The sequence below is a fragment of the Rhinolophus ferrumequinum genome, chromosome 26 (genome assembly GCF_004115265.2).
Source record: "Rhinolophus ferrumequinum isolate MPI-CBG mRhiFer1 chromosome 26, mRhiFer1_v1.p, whole genome shotgun sequence".
Taxonomy (NCBI): domain Eukaryota; kingdom Metazoa; phylum Chordata; class Mammalia; order Chiroptera; family Rhinolophidae; genus Rhinolophus; species Rhinolophus ferrumequinum.
In genome coordinates, this window is record NC_046309.1 from 27,301,482 (window position 1) to 27,327,500 (window position 26,019).

A 26,019-nucleotide genomic window follows, 5' to 3' on the forward strand; every position below is an offset into this window, starting at 1 on the left:
GAGGGATGGCCAAATGATGGAGTTTGAACCAAAGGAATGTGAGCAGAAGTGATGTGTGTCACTTTCAGGCTAGACCCCAGAAGACCTGTTTACATGAATTTTTCTATGGTTTTCTGGAAACGTCTGCAGCGACATTTAAAACCACATGCTGCAGATAGCAGAGACACCATCAGCCTAAATCCCTGCATGGAAAATTTGGGAAGATCCATTGCCTCCTTCCTCTACTTGTCGACCTGCATAGACAGTAGAATGTTATGTAAGCAAGTAATGAGTTTCTGTTGCATTGAACCATTGCACATTGGGTCTGTTAATTACTGCAGCATAAGCTGCACTGAAGCACCTTTAAATGATGTGCTCAGTTTTTCTAACCTACATACTGTTTTTATCTTACAGGTAGATTGTTATATTAAATGAGAACATAGATGCATGGTGGTTGGCATGCAATAAGTGCTCAAAGACTGATAGTTACCCTGAATAGCATGTTCCGAGGTTAAAAGGAATTCTTGATATTCTTAATTCACTTGGATAATTAGCTGCAAAATGAAAATGTTTTAGTTACTTGGGGGTATCAACAGGCTTCTAAACTAAAAAAATTAAACATTCAGAATTTATCCAAATGGCTAGTATCCAGGAAACTTTTCTTTGGTACATGTAGTTGCAATTTGCTATCCATGTTTTCTCCCATAGAACTTCTGTAAGTTTTTTTTTTTTAATTAAAGTTTATTGGGGTGACAATGGTTAGTAAAGTTACATAGGTTTTAGATGTACAATTCTCTAATACATCATCTATACATCACATTGTGTGTTCACCACAGAGTCAGTTCTCCCTCCATCACCATATATTTGACCCCATTTACCTTCATCTACCACCCCCCCTTACCCTTTGGTAACTACTAAACTATTGTTTATGTCTATTAGTTTTTGTTTCTTTGTTTGTTTGTCTTGTTCCTTTGTTGTTTTCAGCTTTATATACCATATATCAGTGACATCATATGGTTCTCGACTTTTTCTGTCTGACTTATTTCACTTAGCATGATAATCTCAAGATCCATCCATGTTGTCATAAATGGCACTATTTCATCTTTTGGCAGAACTTCTATAACTATTTTTATTACCTGTGGTAGGCAGCTCTAGGTTGGCCCTCGATGACCTCACCTCCTTGAATTCTCATCTATGTGCGATCACTCTCTCCTTGAGTGTGAGCTGCCTCTAGTGGTTTGCTTCTAACCAAAAAAAATGCAACAAAAGTGATGGGACATCACTTCTGTGATCAGGTTCCAAAATCTGCGACTTCCATTTCACTGGCACATTCTCTTTATTGCCTTAGTTGGCTTCACACTCAGAAGGAGCAGGCTGTTATGTGGGAGAGGCCCACAAGGGAAGGGATGAGGGCGTGCTCTGAGCAGCAGCCAGTGAGGGACTGAGGCCCTCAGTCCAACCATGTCCGAGGCACTGAATTCTACCAACACAGGCTGAGTGAACTTGGAAGTGGATCCTTCTGCAATTGAGGGCTCAGATGCAGACCCGGATTGATACCGTGGTTGTGGCCTGTGAGAGAGTGTAAGAGGATCCAGTTAAGCTGTAGCCAGATTCCTGATCCCCAGAAACTGTGACATAATAAATGTGTACCGTAGTGCCCCATCCATGGGGGATACGTCCCAAGACTCCCAGTGATGCCTAAAACCACAAGTAGTAGAGAACTCTGTATGTGCTATGTATTTCCTATACATGCATGCACATCTATGATAAAGTTTAATTTATAAATTAGGCACAGTAAGAGATTAACAACAATAACTAATAGTAAAATACAACAATTATATTAATAACAATATACTAAAAGTTATGTGAATGTGGTCCCTCTTTCTCTCTCTCCAATAATTTGTATATTTTTCAGTCCAAAGCTAATCCCAAATCTGTGTGACCATCCGCACTTTCGTAAATGGCTTGGTGTCACTCAAATCAGGGGAACCCTTGCAGATGTCCTTGTACGGGCTCAATGTTTTGTGGCACAACACGTTACCACCAATCGGAACATGTTTTCTGTTCATGTCTCCACCCACAAATGTATGCCTTTTCCAGATTAACTAAGCACCTATCATTCACTGTGGTGGTAGCTTTGGCAGTTTGAGATGAGACAGCAAAATTAGCATGGATGTCTTTTTCCTTTACAATTTCGTGTATGGAAGATCTGTTCTTACCAGAGATCTTAGAACATCAGCATGATATTTATCTTTCTTTATGAAGTTGGGAACTTTCACCTTTTTCACTAAAAGAAGCACTTTATGGCTTCTCTATGGTATATCTGAATTGCTTTGGAGCCATCATTAAGTAAAATAAGGGTGATGTGAACACAAGCATGGCCAAACCGTGACATCGATCTAAATGCCCACATGGCTACCAAGGGACTAACAGCAGGTGGCAGCATACACAGTGTGGACTCACTGAACAAAGGGATGATTGACATCCCTAAGGATGGGGTGGGCCAGTGCGAGATGTCATCACGCTGCTCAGAATGGCGCACAATTTAAAACTTATGAATTGTTTATTTCTGCAGTTTTCCATTTAATCTTTTCAGACCATAGTTGACCATGGGTAACTGAAACCACAGAAAGCGAAACTGGGGATCAGTGTGGACCAGGGCATTGAAGTTGCTAAATTTGCGGATAATTTCTTATGCAGCAGTGTATAATAGATCCACATGAGGTGTTAACACCCTGGCTTGTCCCTCAGATACTTTTCTTTAATGCTCACAGTTGAAATGATCACATCTCTGTTTTTGTTTTTGTTTGCTGTTTGGTATTCCTTAATAGATTGTATACATCTTGAAGGGACTGATACTATCCATTTTCTTTGTGTCTTTTGTGGTTATGGACCAACGTGGTATAGGTGTTCAATGAATAACATAAATGTGAAAAAGTACTCTATCTACTAATTTGGAAATTTACATTTACAACTGGTTTAGAATACTACAAATTTTCATTTCCAATGAAAACTACTTTCTTTTGCACAAATTACAGATGAAATATTTTCCTTTTGCAATTAAAATTAAATCTATTTTCAAGTATGTCATGTACAATTAAGCTTCTAGGATCATTATATATTTGTACAGTTTTACTAAATTTATCTTTAGAATATTTTTCTAGAAAAATAATTTATTCATACAACTTTTTTCTTAGAGTCAGCAGAGAATTAATTTAAACTACATGATACAGATTTACTAACTAAATCCAATTTCTATTTTTCATAGTTGCAATATAAGAAGCTTTAAAACATAGATACAAATTTTATCAAAGCATATAAAAATATTTAAGGATCTAGCAATTGAGTATCATCAATATAAACTAAAAGAGAAACCCTAAAAAACTATGGTTTATATCTAGATGTAACAAAAAGTAACAAATAAAAGAATGCATGTGAATATATGTGTTTATGTATATATGTATACATTTATAGGGTTAGAACAATTTAAATGTAGCTTCTAAATAATAAAGGGATTAAAAATATATTTGCTTTGCCTTTTATGTTGTTTTTTTGAAACATGTTTAAAATCAGTCATTTTGGTATTCACTTTTGTCAAATTATAATCTTTATCACTTAATAATAGAGGATCAGAAGCATTTTAAACACATTAAAATGATGACATTTCGATAGAATTCAGTTGAGCAATAATTTTATCAAATAATGTATTTCTTTTAAAAATACTACTGAAGAAAATATCACACACAAATAGGACAGATTAGAAAGAAAAATGTCATCTTAAATCATCTGTCCCACCTTACAGGTAACTTTGTATAATTCTATGCTTACATCATATGTCGATCTATACTTGGAACACACAAAACATGGAAAAGCTAAATTTATCAATATATTATGAAAATTATTTTATGACAGATATTCATACTATTTCCATAGACAGAAACAGTCTGTATAAATGATGTATTAGTGCTAACGCAAGGAATTTATATAGAAGTTATACTACCAAATGAACAAGAATCTCTTCATATTAATTCTCCTGGGAAAACTTATTTGTAGATATGTTAGCATATTCCAGCTTAGTTGTGTGTATGTCTCACAGTTATGTTGTTACTGTTCAGAACAATTTTGGAATACCAGTTTCGATGTGAAGTAAGAGTCGTTCAATAAGTTCTAGAAGATCATTAATCTTTTCTGGGAGAAACCACACCTACCCATCATTAATAAAATTCTGCCGGCATTAAGGCTCTTAACATGGAAGTACCATAGGTTCTAAAGGCAGAAGATGAGTTGAAATACCGTTTTGAACAATGGTGTGATTGTTGAAGTAAAGTGTACAGCCTTCCAAAACATTGTTTCGAGGAAGATAGAATTGCTTTTTTGATTGTACAAATATTGATGTGTTTACTTAATACATTCTGGCAATATTTTCCCACTACTGCTTGCTCGTGTAACACTATATGATGAACTGTGTAGGCATGAATATGTTTATTTGGTTATTCTACAGATCAGTTCTATCATACTTCTCTAATACTTATCTGAATACTAAATTTGAATCTTAATAATAAATCATTAGCACAAATTAGAATATAAAACATTAAAAAAATGAAATGTTGCTTAAAATTATTCCTACAGCTAAAGAAACAGAAAGTGATCTTTAAACAAAGTCGTTAAAAGGCAATAAAGAAAAGAGGAAATTAATACATTTTTATTTCATATTAGAGATGAGAAGACTAAGACCTAGAGGAGTGAGATGATTTGCACAGAGAAAATAAATCTTCCAAATGTATAGGACACTGGCAGACGTGACTTCGTGGGCTGCACGAAGAGAATCCAAGTCTTGCAAGTTTTTATTAGATGACATAGAAAGGCAGAAATGAGTTGTAACATTTTGAGGCTTATATATACTAAGATATCCTAGGATATCGACTTTTTGAGTGTTTCAGTGTTTAGAATGCTGTAATATATTTAACAGATAGAAGAACTAGTACAAAATCAAAGATGCCAAATACTGACTTTTCACATTTTAATAGCTACAACCCTTATTTTGCAAGCATCAATCATTTTAAACCTGGAGAATCTGAGCTGACAGCTTTGTCACCAGGCTTTCTAAAATAAGCAGTATGATAGTCTTTCTTTTAATGAAATTCTAAGTATCTAACTTTTCCAGTTCCCAATGACATTTGGAAACTCTTCTAAAATAAGTAAATATGAATAGGTATTATTTATGTAACAGAGATTCTGAAAATATTTTAATTTAATTACCTCTTGGATTGCCTTAATCATTTATTCTTTTCTTTCCTTTTGCTGTAAACCACTTTAATTGACTTGGGAACAAAACCAATAACTGAAATCTTATTAGTAAACATAAATAAGCAATTGCTCTAAATGAGGACCCACAGGATAGTATCCAGTGAGGGTAATAATAACAATATTGGTTCCTGTGCATTTGGGCCCTTGCAGCAAAAATGAACCAATAATAAATTATATGGGAAGTAGGGTAGAAAGTATTGTTCTAGATCGAGGTCGTTCCCTGTATTTCCTTTTCTGTTGTTTTGTTGTTGTTGTTGTTGTTGTTGTTGTTTTTTGTTTTTTGTTTTTGTTTTTTTTTCCCTGCATGTCTTTTCCATTTTCTTCTATATGGGCAATTTACATGTTCCAGAAGTACAATCAAAAGACACAATTCAGATAGCAAGGACACTATCATTGCTATACACATTTTTCAGTGGGATCCCTGGACAGCCAGCTGCCTCCCAGGTTCTTTCCTCTGTCAGTAATGCTTTCAACAATATAAGAGGTTGTTTGTATCTTAGTGATCAGGAGAACAGACCCTAGAGCTAGCTGCCCTGAGTATGGTTCTAACTTTAGTAGGCGTGTTAAACCTTAGGCAAGTTCAAAACCTCTCTGTGTCTCAGTCTCCTTATGTATAAAATGATCTTAATAATAATAAAAATAATCCTGCATCATAGGATTATTATTGTGAGGATGAGTTACTGTACCTTAACCACTTAAGATGATACCTGCGGTAGCATAAGCACCTAAAAATGCTAGCCAATGTTATTGTTGTTAACATTTTTTTACACACACATTCTGAAAGTGTTTGAAACTTACTTCTATTAGTTTGGTGCCTCTCTTTATTTCTGACTATCTCTTTCATATCTTTTCTTTAAATTAATACTTACACTCCCCCCACCTTCACCCCTCCACTGCAGCATGGTTTCCACTATGACATCACACTGAGATTTTTCCCCTGACATGTAACCTACTGGGATTCAGCTAACGAACTTCAACTTGCTTCTTCAAGGTGGTTTCTTTTTCTATCTGGGGCATTGCACAGTGCTCCAGGAGCACAGCATTTTGAGAAACTAGATCTTAAAGCTGAGCTACAACTGCCAATATGTTGAACTATTGTCTCTATCTTTAAGATGTTCACACAAATAGTTTAGTGGGACAAGTGCCCAAATGCCCGATTTCCCATTTTGAACAAGCTGAGGCCTTTAAAACAGAAAACAAGTACAAGGTATATGTAAGCAAAATCCCAGTCTGCTGACAACTCCTTCAATAAGTCACTTTTGGATCTTATATTTCTATCAATGGATATATTAGATACAATTATCAGATCATTTTTCCCCGTGGAAAATAGATTGAAGTTTCTCTCTATGTACATGGCAAGGTACATGTCTCCTAGTCCATTATTTCCAATTCTTGTGCCAACGCCACTCCTTATTTTAGAACTTTGAATTTCATCCCAGCTCCCACCCCGCAGGTTTGACTACTTGCTTAGTTTCCTCTTTGTGAAGGGCAGATAGTAACTGGCCTCCCTCATCGGAGTGCTGTCAGAGTTAAATGCAGTCGCGTACAAAAAGCCTCTGACACACTCGTAGCCAATAGGACTCCTCGGACTGTTACTTCGGAAGGTGAAGATCTCGATGTGACAAAAACAGTTTGGAATGAAGGTATGAAAATTCACATTTTAAACAGTCACAAGCTGTTGAATTTGTAGGGAATTTCCCTAATTCCAGTTTAGAATGGTCAGATTATTACAGGAAACCCAATAGATACCTAGATAACAGTATTTGCATTCAAGTTTTATTTCAACAATACTTAAATTTGTTCAGTTTGACTGTGGAGCTTTGACCCTTGAAAAATATTTTTACTGACATGTGAAAAGGAGGTGTTCTTCTGAGCTCTATAAATTTATCTTATTATTACAACCCCTGGCTTCTCTGTCATCCATACACACAATGGCACGTACACCCGTACATCGAAGGAGCTGTGCTGTGTGTTCCATACTGCCACCAGCCGCAATGACAAATCTTGTAACTGCAGAATTTACAGTAGATTTTTTCCTTGTCTTTGCCAACATAAATAATTTTCTCTTACTAACAATTGAAGATTATCACAACACACATTTTGAAGAGTCCTTGTTCTAATTCCTATATAATTCCTTGGTGTAACAATTGTATTTCCTTTAAAACAAATCCTTTCTGGAAAACTCTCTGAAGACTGGAGTTCTGGCAATTATTAGATCACAGTTACACTTTGTCAGCACTAAATGTCTCACAACCTTGCTGGAAGAGAGGAAGACCCTAAGATTACAATATATTTCAACAAGAAGGTGCTAACTTTGCATTATTTTCCATTCTTCTTCCTCCCTTTGTCAAGAAGATGGATCCATGCTGTGCTATTCTCTGTTCTGGTTGCCACCTTTGTCATGAGAATGAGACACCAGAATCAGTATGTTTCCTGTGAGATATAATAGCATGCTTTCCCACTCTCACCTCTCAGGATGTTGTATTTAGTTAGGTTAGAGCCTCTGAATCCCTTAGGGCATCAGCACAACAGTCACCATTCACACAGGGTGTCTTTTTTGCTGGTATTTATTGTAAAAGGATTTGATGTCTTGGTCAGTTTTGCAATCTTTCTCTATCTCACATGCCTTAAAAAAACAAAAAACAAAAAAACCCTTGTTTTTATCATTATCAGGTCAATCAAATGTATGTTGCATTTTGTGGTATGGAGAAACATACACATAGTTTAATTATTTTAAAAATACCTGTCACATACAAATATTTTAATATCTCGATTACACACAGGAATATAGAACAAGTAGCTGCTATGCTTTTGGGAGTAGATGTGGTGAGACGGGCACTTAAAAGGGGTCCATGCCCTTGAAGATGCATTTATTTTGTATTGTGAAAATGTCTACCTTTTAATTTTCATTCGCCTGAGGGCATATTTTCAAATTACTGTTAAATTTGCCTTTCATCCAGACTAAGGTATAAATACTAGATTGTATTTTTATATGCTGCTTCTGTTCTTCCATGTAAACTGAAACCTGCAGATACATATCCAAGTAACCACTTCTTTTCACAAATGTTAGGATATATGGAGCAAACATAATAAACATGCCTACACAGTTGCATTTCACAATATAGACAGAATTTCTTGCCCACGCAGGGCAAGAGAAGAGAACATGGTAGGAATGATAAGTCTTCTTGAATCTGAAAAGTCTACACACAAGAAAGCAAATAACTATATGAATCTAGTCAATGATACAACTTCCTACATGATGTATGTTAGAAATATTTTTTGAGAAAATTTAGTCTTGAGTTTTAGCCTCTTTTTTTTTCCAGAAGAAATTGACCTAACATTGAATTATACGTGATCTTTTTCTCAGATTAAAAACAATATGATTATTGGAAGTTTGGGCCAGATTACTAAGAAAACCAGAAACCACACTAAGTTCTTCGACAGAAAAGATTTAATACAGGTGATTGATAATCTAACTCTGACTGACGAGGAAGAAACTTGCCCCTCACTGGTAGTGAAGGACCACTCGAGTCTTGGCCACATCCTCCACTTGGCCCCTAGACTAGGCTGTCTCCCCTGTAGCATTTGTTGTATTGTCGGCCACCTGTCAGCGTGATCGTCGTGGTGACATCCATGGCAGCTTCACTGGCTCACTGTCAACTCAGAAAGTACTGTAACCTTCTCCTCCAGATTAGTCAGAGATGTGATTCGCTTCATACCGTAAGATGCCGAGAAGCTTAGGGGCACTATACTGGGGCCCTTCTTCTGCATAACCATGGTGGGTGCAATGCTTTTCATTGTGCATCTCCCAATGGATGTGGAGCCATTTTGTGAAGCGATCTCCATTCACATTCCTGAATACAGTCATGGAACAAGTTTCTCACTGCCATTTCAAGCCCCCTCAATCAGCCTAACTCACCTCCTGCCTCTGGGCTTTATATAGATGGGGAGATCAGGATACAAATTCTACTAGCAGCTTTACTTATCCGCCTTCTTCCTTGTCATTGAAACTCCTCAAGACTGAGGGGCAGGCTTCAGTCATGCTCTGGACCTACTCTATGCCAAGCTCTATGGCAAAGCTCACCAGGTCTACAGATCAACGTATTCAGTGTTTGCAAGTCATTATTTAGAAAGAGTATTCGTAGATAAAGCTTTGTTATAGATATTATTGTCTCACTTTAAAAAATAAAAATATCCTACCGTGAATACCAGAAACTTTATATTTCTCTAAACTTTCTGTTTAAATATCCTAATTCCTATCTCCCAACCCATAATAAATGGAAGTTTTGTTGTAAATAAAATAAATGTTATGTATAAGAAAATGGAAAGAAATAAAGCACATTGTTATGTTTCCTATTTCAAATAAACAAGCTTGGTTAAGAGAAGTGGCAGATGAATAGGTCAGGAGGCTAAAGTAAAAGAACGTTCAGCACCATCATCTGTACACTTCTATTGGGCTCTAAAGTTACCCTAGAGAAGTGGGGGTAGGCAGGTTCTGATTTTGTTGCCTTATGGCCTGATGTGATAGAGGTCTGAGACACAGTGTGTGCTTGTGCCTCTTGAAAATGCAGGTCTGTGGCAGAAATTGCAGGCTGGTGAGGTGAGCAGTCATTGTCACATTGGATGTTGTTTTTGAAGGGCGGTTCTATAACTCAGTGGAGACAGCTGATCCTTCTGTCCAGCGATATCAGGGTGAGAGCCCTTTCACAACAGTTCTGCTAAGAGCCAGTATTTAGTTTGGTTGAGAGGTCTTTATACCTCAGGAGGCCTGAGGATCCATGGCTACTAGGTCTTGCAGCTTGAGGTCACAGCTTCCTAAAATGTGGTCAGCTGGCTTTCCCTGGAGCATATGTGGTTAGAGCTGGTTCTGGAGACCAGCTTCATAGCACTGCCCAGCTTTCAGCAAAGCCACCAGCAATAGTGCCCCAAAGCTCCTCAAAGCATAACTACCTTGCTACTTCTTTCCCCAGGACAGTGGGGTTTGCTTCATTGTCCAAGGGAAACTACTCAAAGTTATTCTTCCAAGAACAGGAAAGACCATCTAAAGGTAATTTGGTTTTTACATCACATAGCTAGAGAAGACTTAGATCAACTTTTGTCAGAATAAAGAAGAGTACCTTCCTTCATAAAAACTATGCATTTGAACTGTATGAATATCATGGTTATTGGATAAGTATCTATACCCCAATAGCTGTAAATGCCACTAAGGCAGGCACCTTATCTGTTTTCATTGTGCCCCAGTGCCCAACACAGAACCTGACACAGAAATGGGCTAATAAATATTTGTGGAATTAACAAATGAATAAACATAATTCAGGATGATGTTTTCCCTTTGCTATACTATAAAGTATTTGCTTACATTTCTAGCTAAAGAAGAGAGGAAAACAGCACCAATTTAATCCCTGATGTAGTACACCTCAGGCTGAGATATCTTCCTAAAAATAGATAGCTATTACGGACTCAGATTGATTCAACCTATAAGCAAATATTTCAAGAAATAACATGACTTAAGCCTACTTTTAAAATCAAACAGATTTATCAGTATTTATTACAGTTTATCAAATTGTGTTCTGCAAAACATCAGTCTTCTAGAATTTTGCTACATAATCTGTGGAAAACTTAATCTAAAGTTAAACAAGTTTAGAACGAATGGGACAAACAGGTTTCTTTTTCTTGTTTTCTTTTTTAATTGGGCAATATTGGGGAACAGCATGTTTTTCCAGGGTCCATCGGCTCCAAGTCATGGTCCTTCAATCTAGTTGTGGAGGGTGCAGCTCAACTCAAAGTCCAGTGGCCATTTTCACAGCCAGCCATCCCATGTGGGAATTGAACCGGCAACCTTGTTGTTGAGAGCTCGCACTATAACCAGCTGAGCAATCCGGCCTCCCCTCCAGAAGCTCAGGCAGCTCATTGTCTTCACTGTAGTTGTGGAGGGCGCAACTCACTGGCCCATGTGGGGATTGAACCAGTAGCCCTGCTGTTCAGAGCTCATGCTCCAACCAACTGAGCCATCCTCACAGACAAGTTTCTTTATTGAAGTACTTTTCATAGCTGCTGAGGGAGCAATATACTCTGGAATATAGAATGCTGGTATCTCAAAGTTATTTGTCCAGGGATTTTTATTTTTATAGTATCTTCCCCAATACTCCATGTTGATAGTATTAGATTAGAAACATTTTAAAATTTTAAAACTAAACTCCCCAAAATAGTGTAAAGCAATTGATTATGATGATATGGTAGCAATTTGTACATTTTTAAGGATTCCACAACATTAAGACCTATTCTCAATCAAATTATGAACCAGAGAGTAATTATGTTTTATTCATCCTTGTTGCAAACATCCTAGCACTTTCCAGTTCTTGGCATATAGCAAGTGTTTAATAAATATTTGTTTAATAAAGAAGGCAATGAGAGCTGTATCAAATGAAAGTGTTTGCTATATTGAATGCAATAATTATACTGAATTAGTAATATCTTTTGACAGTCTGAGACTACTAGCTCATGCAAATGGAAATATGTGTTGTTAAAAGTTAAATAACAATTTTCAAATCAGGAAGAAAAACATATATACAGATTTTTTTTCTACAAAAAAAGGAATGAGGAAATAGACTAAATATATTATGCCAGTATGTACTGACACAAATCAATTTTTAAACATCAGTGTATAAAAGAAGTGATAACAAAATTCTGATTAAGAAATAGAATAGGTCTCTCTGAAGATTCTACACTGTCTTGATTTACGTAACCCACCTTCTTGTTATGAGTAGTATCTTTTCCTGTGAATAATTTGGTAGGTTTGGCTTCCTAGTTTCTGTTCAGCTCTGTGGAGTTTACCGTGGTGACTGGCAAAATTTCAGAGATTAAGCTGTTATGTTCCTTAGATTAGACCCAGGAACCACCCATAACTGGTTAGGAAAATATACCTGCGTAATGCTGGGCCAGATCATAGCAATGACGATAACATCTCAATAATCAATATCTAAAGTGGAGTCCAAAAAGGATTATAACAAGAGGTTATAGTTAGATTATTTTTATGAGATTTGTCCTCAGAAATTTGGGAATATAGCTAAACATCTCTCGTTTGACTTAATTAGCAGCAACACGTTCCTAACCACAGGTGGTGTAATATTTATTAGAAAGGTCATTCAAAAGCTACTGTTTTTTGTTTGTTTGTTTGTTTTTCATTTTAGGGATTGTAATAAATAAAGGAGATCACATCATAAGTACCCTATTTTACCTAATGAGTTGCTGAGGACAAAGGTGACTATATGTAAATGCTGTAAGTTGTAAACAAATGAAATAACCTTTTCCTATTCATCTAGACAATGATCAAAATACTATATTTTTAAGCTATACATTACTTTCTGGAGGAAAAGGGTTATTTACTTGACCTTTACCTTTCTTTTAGCCTGAAGGACATATGAGGATTTGACCCTTGTGTGAATTGTCCTTGAAATGCACACGGGGAATATGTTAGTGTCTGCCAAATTCCAAAAAAAAAAAAAAGAAATAAGAGTGAGTCCCACTGAGGTTGATATACAATGACTGATGCACCTATACTTGGAGTATCATTTATTGAGTAACCTGTAAAGCAAGAGTAACCAGGGGCCGGTCCGGTGGCTCAGGCAGTTAGAGCTCCATGCTCCTAACTCCGAAGTCTGCTGGGGTTCGATTCCCACATGGGCCAGTGGGCTCTCAACCACAAGGTTGCCAGTTCGATTCCTCGAGTCCCGCAAGGGATGGTGGGCTCTGCCCCGCCTCGTGCAACTAAGATTGAACACAGCATCTTGAGCTGAGCTGCCACTGAGCTCCTGGATGATTCAGTTGGTTGGAGTGCGTCCTCTCAACCACAAGGTTGCTGGTTCGACTCCTGCAAGGAATGGTGGGCTGTGCCCCCTGCAACTAGCAACAGCAACTGGACCTGGAGCTGAGCTGCGCCTTCCACAACTAAGACTGAAAGGACAACAACTTGAAGCTGAACGGCACCCTCCACAACTAAGATTGAAAGGACAACAACTTGACTTGGAAAAAAGTCCTGGAAGTACACACTGTTCCCCTATAAAGTCCTGTTCCCCTTCCCCAATAAAATCTTTAAAAAAAAAAAAAAAAAAAAAAGAGTAACCAGTAATTGATAATTAATCAGCTGCAGCAGAGATGGGACTTAGTTCCTGACCTCTGAAAGGATTAGAATTTAGCAAGGTCGACAAGTGGGTGGACCCTGCAGTTGAAGGCTTCTGTGAGCCAAGGCGGACATTGCCCACTAGACGTCATCTCCTGTGATCTCGTCCATCCCAACTTGGAGGAATTGGGACATTCAGTGGTCAAGGCAGGACATCCTGAGCCTCTGCTCGGAGTTTCCTGTGCATGTTGGGCTGTCTATCATGCGTGCTTTCTTAAAGGCTCTGTAAAGCCTATTCTTAGAGGTGGAGTGAGGCCTATTTTGTCTCATGAGTTTGAGGGGCAATTCAAACCCAAGACCATTGCTGTTAGTCAAGCATAGTGGGAGTTGTAGAAAAGATCTTAAAATATGGAAAAGATCTTAAATACATTTATTTAAAGCTTTCTATTTAAAGATTGTGCTACAGTTCTAATATTCTAAGATTTGATGAAAGAAAGGGTGACATTCATGTACTAGTTTCCTAGCGCTGCTGTAACAAATTGCCACATACTGGGTAGTTTCAAACAACAAAAATTTATTGTCTGCCAGTTCTAGAGGTTGGAAGTCTGAGATAAGGATGTCAGCCAGGCCATGCTCTCTCCAGAAGGCTCTCAGGGAGTTGCCTTCCTACCTTCTTCCTCAGTTGCTGTGGTGATGGGCAATCCTTAACATTCTTTGGCTTGTAGACGCATCCCTCTAATCTCTGTCTCCTTCTTTACATGTCATTCTCCTCTGTGCGTGTGTGTGTGTAAAAGAAGGTATTAGGCTTTCAATTTTTGACATGCTAGTTTTTAGATGAATATTAGGAATCCAAATAGAGATATTAAATAAGGAGTTGGATACATAAATCTGGATTTCAAGAGAAAGATGAGAGCTAGCGGTATAAAGTTTTAAGCCATAGTAAAATTAAATCATATACAGTGTTTCCCCGAAAATAAGACCTAACCAAACAATCAGCTCTAATGCATTTTTTGGAGCAAAAATTAATATATGATGCAGTATTATATTATATTATTATATTATATTGTATTAAAAACCGGTGTTATAGTAAAATAAGGCCAGGTCTTATATTAATTTTTGCTCCAAAGATGCATTAGAGGTGATTGTCCAGCTAGGTCTAATTTTTGAGGAAACAGGGTATAAAGCCATCAAACTGGATGAAAACAATTTCCCTAATAGATCTTTTGACAAGTTCTACAGTGTTTGCAAAGTTACATCAAGTATGGTTACCACAAAATCAAAGGCATTTCTCTTAAACTTGAGATAATGTTTTCTCAATAAATAGGCCTTTATGCTCTGGAGCTATTTACTAAAGTTGATTGCAGGAGGTCCTATATTTTATAGGAGGTATTAAAACAGACTAGCCAGTTGACTTTGGATGATTTGCTCATAGCAGGTTAAGAATGGTTTGAACTAGCTGACTTACTGAGCCCTATTCCACCTCTATTATACTAGTTACTAACTTCTAATTTGAATTTGATTTCTTTTTCCTCTCCTATATTGTCAGGACATTTGCCAACACAAAGTAGGCTGTCAGATTCCTTTCCCATCTGTATAGGACAATCATTTTCAGACAGAGATACGACGTTGAAAAGTATGACTCTTTGTTCCATACTAACATGTTCAGTATAATTCAAAAATAGTCTTCTTACTATTTATTTGCACTGCTTGTCCACCTTATTTTCAATGCTGAAATTATTGTCTGACCTTCTTTTTCATTAAGCACAGTTGAAAGTCATTTGTGTTTTCTTCATCAAGGCCAAATTCTCAGTGACCTTATTCATGAACTAGCTCTTGATAACTAAAGAGTGTAAGTGCTAACCCAATTCCCCTAGTTCAGTGTATTTTCTTAGTAGTACAAAAATTTTTAAAGACAGTGTTTACTATTATTTTTTCTTAACTGAAAACACTAAATGGGGATATCTTCAATTTTGATTTTAGATAAAGAAAGTCAGCATACTCTTGGTAGGTTAATCACACTGAAAAAGAATTTAAAATATAAGAATCTATACAGTATTGATCATCTGTAATAATGGGTCTGTCCTTAAATTTTACTTTTTGCCTTCACCTATGCTTAATAAAATACCTGAAACAAACAAAAAAGTCTAGTTGCAAGTGGAATACAGAAATACTCAACAAAATCTGATCATCTGTTCCTGAACTGTATTGATGTTTAGGATAACATTGCCTATCAAATTTATATTCAAATAGGAAAAACTCATCACATTAAAGAATTATTTATATATTTATATAATCCTTCCTTCAGGCAAGACTCCAGCCTTTCTTTACAGATAGATCTAGCAATAGAACATAAACAAACATAAGGAAAGGAATTGAAGCAGCACATAGGAACTGGTACTATATATCATTTTTCCTTACTTCTTTGAAAAATCTACATACTGTATCTTCAAGAATCTTCTTGGAACCTAATAATTCAGAATAATTATGAAAAAAACAAAGTAATGATAAAATAACAATGTAATAGTAGTAAAATAACCACATCAAATTTTTAAAATTTATTTATTTAATTTTATTTTTTACCTCAAAGATTTTAAACATGAAAGAATTCTAAACATCCTTGGGTTGTTTTCTATGTATAGAGTTTGATAATCATCAAAACACCATTAAAATTTTGTCAGAAAGACAATATTACTGTGGCTACATATAAGATTTCTTTTTCTTGTTCTATTAAGTGACATGATCCCCATTACTTCAGAGTGTCTATTATTAATAGTCTTTCTTGTCAATTATTGAGATAAAAGGCACACTTCAACAGAGGTCTCCTCTAAGAAAGTAAGATGGATCATGGAAAAATTGTTTTAAAAAAGAGGAGTATGAGAAGATAGAAAGTGGGTGGATCATAATGACTGGAAACAAGAAAAAAGTAAAGGAATAGAAAGGCTAAAAAAATCTTGAAGTTGACATTAAAGTCATGTGGCTCTTGACTTTTTCTGTCTGATTTATTTCGCTTAGCATGATAATCTCAAGATCCATCCATGTTATCGCAAATGGCAGTATTTCATTTTTTCTTATGGCCGAATAATATTCACATCTTCTTTATCTAGTCATCTTTTGAAAGATACTTTGGTTGTTTCCATGTCTTGGCCATCATGAGTCACTTATATGTGGGATATAAAACTGAAAGCAACAAATGAACAAGACAAACAAACAAACAAAAAACTCATAGACACAGACAATAGTTTAGTGGTTACCAGAGGGAAGGGAGGAAGGGGTGGTAGATGAGGGTAAAGGGGATCAAATATATGGTTATTTGAAGGAGAACTGACTCTGGGTAGTGAGCACACAATGTGATATACAGATGATGTATTATAAAAATGCACACTTGAAACCTGCATAATTTTACTAACAAATGTTATCCCCATAAATTTAATATTTTTTTTAAAAAAATTGAGATTAAAGTTTCCCCAGTTCTCTCTCCCTCACGGTAATGTATGACACTCAAATCCACAGTGTCTTATTTCCTTAAGACCTCAGTTCTTCCTAGAGAAAACATTCTTTCTAGATATTTATTTTGCCTTTACCTCCCTTTTGCAAGCATCTGACCTGCTTTTTATGCTTATAGACCTCTGTTGGACTTAGCTATGTTTTGTAATATAAGGCAGAATGCCAAGCTTTGAAGGACCTGTGACATTTCTAAGACATTTTGATTTTCATGAGCTTCAAAACATTTCCAGGTAGTTGATTGAAATCATGTAATAAGATTTTTAAATAATGCAGTGTCTGTGTTCAACAGTTCTGTATGCAGCTATTTGTGGGGAGACAGTAGGTCTTACGCTGGGCAACTGCTGTTGGTGCCTGGTGTTTTCTCCTGGTCCTTGAAGTGATCTCTGACTCAAGGTCCTGAAGGATCTACTGGACGATTACTTGTTTATTTCTAAATTATTTTAACTTTTTATATACACTGTAATACATACACTCTATTATAAAAGTCCAACTGTGCTAAAAGGCTTATAATAATAATAATAATAATAATAATAATAATAATAACAAAAAGGCAGCTCCCTGACCTCTTCTGGTATTGCTTATTTAGAGACAATAACTTTCAACTCTTTTAGGGTTAATATCTAGTACTTAAGTCCATATTTCTAACTTATATTTGTAAAGTGCTATTTCTCTTATTTATTTATTTGAAATATATTTGATATATGTAAGGTTAAGGAATACAACATGTTGATTTGATGTATTTATATTTTGTAATATGATTGTCTTTATAGCATTATTTATGCTATTTCTTTTTAAAAAATTTATTCTGGTAACATTGGTTAATAACAGTACATAAGTTTTAGGTGGACAATTCTATAATAAATCATCTGTATATCACATTGTGTGCTCACCTCCCAAATTCTAGTCTTCTTCTATAACCGTATATTTGACTTCCTTTACTTTCTTCATCCTCCATCCCCCACTTCCTCTCTGGTAACCACCATACTGTTTTCTGTATCTATTAGTTTGTTTCATCTGTTGTGTTGTTTTCTCTTTTATATCCTACAAGCTATATGGCAGGAAAACAGACCAATGAAACAGAATTGAGAGCTCAGAAATAAACCCACACATATATAGACAATTAATGTTTGACAAAGGGGCCAAAAATATACAATGGATAAAGGAAAGCCTGTTCAACAAATGGTGTTGGATAAATTGGAAAGCCACATGCAAAAGAATGAAACTAGGCTACTATTTGTCACCCTAAACAAAAATTAGCTGAAAATGGATCCAAGACCTAAATATAAGACCAGAAACAATAAAATATGTAGAAGAAAACATAGGCACTAAACTTATGGACATTGGTCTCAGAGAGGGTTTTGTGAAGTTGACCCTAAAGGCAAGGGGTGTAAAAGCAAAAATAAATGAATAGGACTGTATCAAACTGAAAAGATTCTGCACAGCAAAAGAAACTATCAAGAAAACAAAACAAAAATTTATGCTATTTCTTGATTAATCAATTTAAAAAATGATTTTGTTTTCTTATAAAGTATATAAGGACTTTAGTTTTTTTTTTTTACTTCTTATCCTACCCTCCAAATGAAATGCAGTTTCAATTTTTGTATACTGTATAATTTTCTTTTTTACTTTGAAATTATTTTAAATTTACAGAAGAGTTACAAACATAGTATGATTCCTATACATGCACACTCTTCACCCAGCTTCCCCTTATATTTACATCTTACATAACCATAGTCCAACTTAGGGAATTAACATCAGGACCATACTCTTAAGTAAACGACAGGCTGTATTCAGGTTTCATCAGCTTCAGCACTAATTTCCTTTTTCTGTTTCAGGATCCAGTCCAGGGATTACATTGCATTTATTATTATGTGAACTTAATCTCTCTGGTTTGTGACATTATCTTAGTTTTCTTTGTTTTTCATGCCCTTAACACTTTTGGGAAGAAAATATCGATCAATTTTCTTATAGAATACCCCTTAGTTTGTGTTTGTCTGATGCTTTCTCATAATTATATTCAGGAAAATTACTTCAGTATGATATTGAGAAAGCATCAGACTCTGGTGAGTGCTAAAATTAGTGGATGAAACTTTAAAGAGAAATGGGATATTTACATAGCCCCAAATTATCTCACTGGATATATATTAATTACTGTGGTAGTATTACTATATGTCCACAAATTATTTGATACACCTTTCTCCAGGAGATGGCGTTTAAGTCTCCTGTTGAGTGTGGACTGACTTTAGGGATTCCACGCTAATAAGTAGAGCATGGAAAGGGAAAAAGAGTAACTTTACGGGACAGAAATCTGGCAGATACCACCTTAACTGAGTGATCAAAGTTAACATCACAGTGATAAGTCATGCTGACATCATATCCTCCCTATTATGATGTGATAAGAAGGGCCCCAGAACTAGGGCCATGTGAAAGAAATATAAAACCTGTTTTCTAAGTTAAACTATCCTATAATTTCCATGAAGACCATATGCACAGATTGTTTTTTTTAATTGTGAATCACGGACAATGTGTAACCAAAGTCAGTTTTAAGATACAGGCATTCAGGGCTACCAGAACTCAAAGAAGACAGGAGCACAAACGATAAGCAACAACTTTTCCTAGTTCCCCTAACCTCCACTGAACCCTTCTGATTGTAGTGGTCTTAATGACGTGTCTAATTGAGACACTTTAGGGGCTTTGTGCATGCATTCTAGTTTTAAGATTGTACATTAACATATGTATACATATGATAATATAGCCAGCGTTTTTTTACATGTGAATGTTTTGCTTTTTAAATTTAGTAAAAGCAGTTGATTCAAAATCATGCATATAATCAATTCCAAAGGCCTCCATAACTAAAAAAAATAAGTTCAAACATAGGGCGTGTGACTGGGTTTACTTTACAAAAATTCCGCCTTGCTGTTTACACAGTTGGAGCCTGTGGCTCCTAGGCTAGAAGAGAAGGCATTCCCTGAAACTGAGCAGGGTTCACGCTCGATGAAAATCAGGCAACTACTCACAGATCCAAACACATGGGTTGATGGCCCCATGCCACACTGATTGTTAAGGCCTGGGTAGTCTACTATTTCTCCTGCATCTGAAGATGCCTGTGTTTTATTTATTCTGGTTGGGATATGGATTATATTGCCCTTTCAATATGTGTTACTTTGAAATGATGAGATTAACATAATACACTGGAATTTAAAGACTTTCATTTTCAAGTCCATTTTGCAGGCTTGAAACTAAGAAGTACTGAGAAAAGAGCTAATGTTCATCAGCAGCTCTGCAATCAGACAAAATTCCCACCAGCACAATGCCCGTTCCCAGGAGAGATCATCCTCTTACAGACCTTTGGCAAACAGAAGAAAAAGAAAAATTGTAAGCAGGAAAAGAGAAATAGGGAGGAGAGACATGTCAGAGATATATGTAAAGTTATTTCATCCCACATGTAAGTGCTTGCTTACAAGACAGCTTTTATGTCCAGCGCATACCGTCTGTATTCTGATCCCTGTATTGCTCCCAAATTTGCCTATGTGTAAGTAATCTCATATCATGATAGATACATGAGGAAGCCCACTGCTGGGAGATTGTCACATATTCATCTTTCAGTTATTTCAATGGAGGCAAAACGGAAGTTAGTCTTTGAACATACTGCTGGACTCTCTAGCTCCCACAGTGACCGGCTGGGCATGAGGCATCCTGAGTGCACCAGCCCCTCATGAGCAGGGCAGTCATTTCTCTTTCTTCATAAGAACTTTATTAGAGCAGAAACATTTTTGCATTCAACCAGAATGAGCTCAATTTACTATTAATGCTTAGTAAGTAATCCATGCACACTTTGCACATTTGCCCTAAAATATATTCTACAAGATTATGAAAAGATAGCTTTGCCCTTGAGGCATCAGCTCTTCAGAACCTGCCTCCTGGCCTTAGAGAACGTGCTGTAAATGGAAGGGGAGTGTCCTCACTTAATTTGATACATCAGGTCTTCATCAAAATATTTATTTCCTGATCTTCCTACACAGGAAGTGACAAAGGTTAATAAGAGCTCAAGTTAAAAATAATTAAGGATGAAAATATATACAGTAAAATGCAAAACAAATCAGAATAAATAAAGTTGAGAGTGACTGTTAGGTTAAGATGTCTTGAGACTCACTCCAATCACAAAGTGTTGTTTTCTTTTTGAAGGACAGAAAAAAGCTGACTGGTACAGTGAAACTATTCATTACTGATACATCTAGGAAACAATTTAAAGAAAAAAATGATGAAAATAATAAGTAATTTCTTCAAAAGTTCACAGAATCCCTTGTCTTTACCTATGGGAAATTTCATAGGAAGATAATATTTTGCTACAATTTTCATCATATTTCTCTCTTTAAATTATTTCCTAAGCTTTTTTCCCATTCTTTTAACTTTACGATTAGTATTGTTTATAAGGTCAAGGAATCAAATACAAAAATGGCCAAATACAAGATAGAGTTTTACTTTTCTTTTGCATGAAATAAGTCTAGAGGTGGGTACTCCAGAGCATAGGGCAGCCCCATGAAATAATCAGGGACCCAGAATCTAGCTTGCTTTTCCATCATTTTCGGCTGTGTCTTCTTCTTTCTGGTTCTCAATGTGTTTGTTTAAGTTCCAGTCTTCCAAATTATTCTGCATTACACCCAGAAGAAAAGGAGAAGGAAATGGGTAAGAGGTATGACCCTCCCTGTAAGAAAAATTCCTGGATATCAGAAACAATATTTTCAATTAATTCTATTGGTCAAAATATATTCATCTCTTACTACAGGAGAAGGCTGGGCGATTTAGTCTTTCAGCTGTTGTCCAGCTAAAAATCAGGCATTGCTGTTATCGAGGAGGAAAGGGAGAACAGATATTAGTCTCTCTAAATGCTAAGTCTATTTGTGGTGAGAAGAATGTATTTATGTGGAGTTCATAATTGTTGTAAGAAAAAGTTCAGGTGACTATTGTGCTTCAGTCTATGAGGGTAGGGTATACAAAATTTATAAGCTATGGGTAGACAGCAGTACTGATTTTATCTAACATTTTGAAATTCAATCAGTATCTATGCAAGTTCAGATAAACTAAAAATGTAATAAACCTAATAGAAGTAGACTAAAATACATCAGGCCCCTTAATTTTCTGCAAATTATAATGTCTTGGAATAGTTTTCTCACCAATTGCCCCTTTGGATACCGAAAATCTTGAAAAAAATAATTAAATATTAGATGAAATTCAGATTTAAGGTGTATCTCACCTGAGAATAAAATAATTCTAGTTTTAAACTACTCTTCAAAGGAAAAAGAAGAAATGCCATCCATGAAAGAATGTGTTTTTTTGTTTATTTTTGTGAAGTTTCTTGGACATCAAACAAGCTTTTCTGAGCATCCTGAATAATTGAGTGTCGATGAATAAAAACGTGTTAAGTTAAATTGCCCTCAAAGTTCAGTGGCTTAAAAAAGAGATAAAGCTGAGCAAAACAGATGTGAGCTTTGTCTAAACCAAAATGGTTTTCAGTGCTCCCTATGGGAAGTTATGTTCTTTGCTTCAGCTGATCCCACATGCTTGTAGTCACATCAAACGTTTACGGAGCACCTTTGATTAGCAGGCTCTTTTCCAGGACCCGGGGACAGCAGCTCAGGAGATGTGGGATTTCTAATCCAGCAGGAGGACAGAGCCTAAAGAAGTAATTAACTGCAGTTGTAATTAATTACAAAAGAGACATGTAGGGTGCAAAGAGAGCATGTGAAAATATACAAAATTTAGGAAAGAAAAAAAAAAAACACCCTGATTGGGACCAGCGTGGAGTTGATGAAATGTGTATACTGTATTTACAATTGCAAGCTCATTGTAGATTTTATGTTTAAGCTGAAGAAACTATACAAAAAGTGAAAATATTAAAGTAGTGACAATTGCAACAGTGATAACCTTACAACTGGCTTTCCCCAATCAGTTACATCGTCAAGATTCCTTTACGTGTACACTTACAAGACAGACTTTTAGAAAGTGGAGAGACCACAGTCAGTGGAATAATCTCTCAGACCTCCTCCTGCTCCTCGATCGATAATTCCACAACAAACTATTTGCTTAACCTCGCAGCATAGTCAAAATCATAGTTTTTCTCTTTGTAAGACTCAATGGAAGTTTCTAAGTAATTCTCCAGACATTATTTTGGTAGTCAATGCAATATGGAGGAATGGCTGCTTTGACAGGTGGTTTATCAGGCACCCATCAAACTTATCTGGAAGTGAAATAAAATAGTGATGGTCTTTAAAGAGAGATGGTGGAGAGAAGGGCTGCTAAGTTACCAGAGACATAGGCCGAGATAACATTCAGCTTTGCATTTATAACTCATCAAAAATGCAACATTTTGTTGAACTTGATCTTAGGTTATTTAAAATAAATGAATGAGATTTAAAACTTGTTACAAGATGGGTTTGGCTTCTTTTGTATGACATGCAATCTTTTCTTTTTCTCTCTCTCATTTTCCAAAATTATTTGTCTAGACTCTATCATGGTAACACATCAAGGTAATGATGTTATTAATAAGAAAATATCTGGGATGACTTCTCAGCTTTTGCTTCAGAGGCTAGAATACTTTGTACATGGAAGTCAATTGTAATTATTGATGCTGTTCTATTGACACAAATAAGTGACTGATAATGACACAGAGAGAAAATAGAAAGGAGATTGAACCCTGGACATAAAACAAGAGTCTGAGAGGAAGTAGAAGAGTCCTCAGAGCTGTGACAGAAACTGGACAATTTACTCAACCTCCAAGATGCCGTCTGTAAAGCCAATGTTAGCTTATGAAGGCCACGTATGTGTAGGGAGGAGAGAGAAGTTACAGATACAGAAAGGCAGCCATGTAGGGCCATAAATAAACAGCTGCAAACTCCAAGGGGCACCGTTCATTACCCATGATGTGTCCGCCCTTCTCTCCATGAACTTTCCTGATGTCCTCAAGCCTATTGATTACTGATGCCAGAGGCAGCTCCCTGTTTTGAGATCTCCAGAGGGGGCAGGGAGGTCAACTAAACAAGGAAAGCAGATATTAAGAGTTTCAAAAGCCCTAAATACCATTTTCCCAACATAGATTCTAATGATAAACCCAAGGCGGACTTTAGGTTGCTGATCTAGACTTATAACTAGGAGACGCTCTCTCCATGATAACTGAAACTTTCCATATGGGCAATGGTTTTCCCTGGAGATCACTAAAAAATATTAATTTTAATCTTTACTAAAAGCCCACTTGTAAAAACTTGAAGATCTGAGTCATGCCCATGTACATTTTACCAGTCAGAGGTCTGTGCACTAGAACCTCATTATTTGGCCCACAGGTGAATGTGGCTTTTGTTACACCACAAGTCAATATTTAAGGACATGACAAACAACCAAAAAGAATTTAGTGCTCCCAATGGTGGAGAAATTTTTAGCATCTGTAAAAAGAAAACTCCATTTCAGATTCACAAAACGTCCTGCTGCACATGAACAAATGTATTACATTGACTTTGTGTACAATGGGAAACTTAAACACACCGCGTTTCTGTCATTGCATTGGCTTCTGGGAAGCTCAGTGCTACATTTGTCACCCACCTCTAGCCAATGTAGAGGCCAGAAGAAATCTATTTCTACATTCTAGTCTAACCTACAGCTTTACTAATAGCTTACCTTTATTTTTCTTTGCTCCAATTTTCTCAACCATTTTAAAAACTCTTTTGCATTTTTGTAAACTATTCAAATACCATTATTGATCAGGGTGAAAGTTCAATAATTCATGATTAAAGAGGTGTAGGACTTCTCTATTAATAGCTTAAATATAATAAAGTTCAAATTCAATGATCAGGGTCGATTGGAAAGCAAAGATCATTATTTGTCTCGTTTAATATGTTAAATGTTTTCTGCCATTTATAAATGGCACAATAATAAATTATACATATATGCACAGGTTCACAACATCTTAATACATTTCTAAAATGCAAATGCTATGAAAACATTTTCTTTTCTGTTTTGTAACTAACTTGGTGCAAAACATGACCTGAATTGCCATGAAACTAAAGTTCTTAATTGACCCCAGGCAGTGTGAATATTCTTCAATTTCTCCGAATATTAGAATGTGTTTGACTGCAGGGTGCTGTTCAGGCCCCATGCTGCGGAATATATGGCATATGCCCACTATTTCCTTAATGCAATTGGAAAAATTATGACTTCTAATCCATACATGATTTTGGATAAGGAATGTTATTTGTGAAGTTTCTGAAGACCACTCTTGTCAGATGCCATAAGGGATTTGAGGGAGTGTTACCCTCCCCCTTATTTTTAAATCATGATAATTTTCCAATAAGCAAAAGAGAGACCTCAAACCCTTTTCAGCTTTCAGAGTAAGCTGTTCTTATCTAGTTCTCTAGCTTTAAAAACCACTTACCATGCAATATCTATAAACGCATTATACTGAATTTCTCGAGAAGATGTGTCCCATTGCTTCTGTTTTGGCCGTGAGATCTGGCCCAGTGCAGCTCAGTCAGTCCAATCAGACACAGAGCAGAGAGAAATAACAATACATTCACAAGCCATGGAGCAGAGGTCCTTCCATGGGGAATTAGAAATATTCCATCAGTGCTAATCACAATTCGTTTTCTGAGAAATGACATTAATTTTTAAGAGAACGTACAATGACACGATAGGAGTTATTAAATTAGGAAAGGGTAACTTTTAAGAAGTGGAGTGCCAAGTTCAAACTTCTACCATATGGGTGGAGTGGAGGAACATTAATTTTAAAATGGAGATATAACTTTTATTTAAAAATACTTTAATATGTTACGCAATTGTATGCACTAGGCAGTGTGTATAGTACTTCACGTTTATTATCTTCTTTAGTCCTTAGGTCATTCTTGAGATAGATGCCATGATTATTTGCATTTCACTGGTGAGGAAACAGGCTCAGGAAGCTATTCAGCTAATAAGCAGGAGACGCTTCTTTCAAGTTAGTGTCCGGGTGCCTCCCCCAGGGTCATTATGCTATTCCAGATTTATTTAACTTTGCTGTCTTTCAGTGAAGGGCTGGGAAGTATAGACAGGGACGGAAAAGGGGGTGTAATGGTGGCCACACAGCT